The sequence below is a fragment of the Portunus trituberculatus genome, chromosome 40 (genome assembly GCF_017591435.1).
Source record: "Portunus trituberculatus isolate SZX2019 chromosome 40, ASM1759143v1, whole genome shotgun sequence".
In the NCBI taxonomy this organism is placed as follows: Eukaryota; Metazoa; Arthropoda; class Malacostraca; order Decapoda; family Portunidae; genus Portunus; species Portunus trituberculatus.
In genome coordinates, this window is record NC_059294.1 from 23,669,472 (window position 1) to 23,671,971 (window position 2,500).

Consider the following 2,500-nt stretch of genomic DNA (forward strand, 5'->3'; position numbering starts at 1 on the left):
ATATATATATATATATATATATATATATATATATATATATATATAGAGAGAGAGAGAGAGAGAGAGAGAGAGAGAGAGAGAGAGAGAGAGAGAGAGAGAGAGAGAGAGAGAGAGAGAGAGAGAGAGAGAGAGAAATGCCTAATATCCGTTTGCTATTCTACAATAGCAAAAGTTAAGTTGGGTACTGTATTATTTGCTGTGATTGATGGAATTAGGGATAGTAATGGCAACACTGAAATTACTTTACTGGAGGCCATTCTGGGGCCATTAAAAAAAGAGACCTAAAATAGTTAGACCTAAAAATGTTCCAATTAAGTAAATAAATGAATAAATCAATAAAGTTGGTGAGGGATTAAGAGGGATCCCTGATTATCTCACTCCCTCATGCTCAAGACGCCCTTACTCCGACAGTTTTACAGAAATACTCAATGTTTCAAGAAATAACTAAATATTAACTATGAAGCCAATAGGAAATACATATTCTAGTAACTTGATTACTATTTGCTTGTGTAAGCCATAACTGTCAGTCAAAAAGGGAATATTATAGCAGAGGTGTCTGACATACAGACACGCGAAGATATGTCGCATCATTCATTACTTATTATAGTTAACAGTGAGTGTTTCCTGCTCTTCTGATTATATATGTAAACTCTGCAATACTTTAATGTAACTTGATTGCATGTGGATCTCAAACAAGATGAGCTGCTATAGTCTGACCGAGCTTAATTTACGGCTATGGGGGAGCGAGGGGAACTCTACAGTTCTACCACGTATCCAAAAAATGCGATTTGAAATGGAAGTTATTGGTGTACAAGGCATCGCAAGTACCATCAATTCAGATGTATAAAATTTCGACTTGTGTATATAGATGGCTGAATCAACAGTAACCATCATATGCAAAAAAACTATATAGTACCATACAAACATGGCATACATATTCAACAGTGTTGCTGATATCAACTGTAGTAACTTATAATGGTACTTAACGTATGTTTAGGTGTGTAATAATATCATCGTTACAGATATAAGATAATGAGCATGGAAAAAAGAAATAACCTATTATCCAAAGTAAAAAAAAAATAGTAGAAGTCTTGTGAGTGGCGGCAATACTGATGAACCCAGCCTGGCCAGGCCGAATAGCCTCACCTTGTAGTACCAGATGTTGCTATAATTATAAGATAAAATGCTCACATTTACTGGCTTTTACAGTAATTTCAAGGGTGAGGCATAATCGCATTCATAATTCGTAAGCCAAGCTAATGTGTAGTTTCTATTTTTACAAAATAGTAGGCATATGCCAATACCTAAGTGAAAAAAAAGAAGAAGCATTTTCCACTTGTGAGCGGCAACTCTTCCACACCCACTGGTGGCCTTGACACATTGTGGTGGCGCGTGACTGACCTCGTGCCACTCACTCTATATATATATATATATATATATATATATATATATATATATATATATATATATATATATATATATATATATATATATATATATATATATATATATATATATATATATATATATATATATATATATATATATATATATATATATATATACACAATTATAAATGACTCTCTGCTTACCTTTGATTCTTTAGAGAGAGAGAGAGAGAGAGAGAGAGAGAGAGAGAGAGAGAGAGAGAGAGAGAGAGAGAGAGAGAGAGATTAACAGAACAGTAGTGAAAACGTGGCAACACTGTACAGAGACGCTCGTCCCCCCATGGCCGTAAATTAAGGCTGGTCAGACTATAGTGAAATTCTTCAAATAACTCGTCATGTAATCTCCCGCGACTTTTTGGCGCCCTTGTGATTTAATCCATGTTTTCTAGCATCTCAAGTGATGTTTGGCAATGACAATCTCTACACCTTAATAGTGAAATGTTATGTCTGCTTATTCATTCCTCCTAGTGCAGCCATAGACTAGGTCGAACAGGCCAATAACAGAGAAATGTTGAGATGGATGAATGTTACGCATATCATCAGCACAGCAATGTTTTGGGTTGACTTCCAAAAGGGGGCGGAGCTTAGCAACTTCACTTTTGTGACGTCATAGCCTCTCCTCTTATCTTTCCTTCAAGGTTGGCCAACCTTGGAGGAAAGATGAGAGGAGAGGCTTCGGAAGTCAACCCAAAACATTGCTGTGCTGATGATACGCGCAGCATCCACCAATCTCAGTATTTTGCAATTATGCCAGCTTGCTCCGCCTATATGGCTGCACCAGAAGGAGTGACAATGGAGATATAACATTTCACCGGTAAGGTGTACAGACTGTCATGGACAACCATCACATGAAATGCTGGGAAACTGGGTTAGATCATGAGTGCGCGCCAAAATGTCGAGGGAGATTACATGACACGTTATTTCAAATATTTCATTAGCAGTTAATTTTCTGTGAGATCCACATTTAAGTATTGCAGAGTTCTATATACATCATAAGAAGTGCAGTAAACACTTACTTTATCTTTAAGTTGTGAATGATGCGATAAATCTTG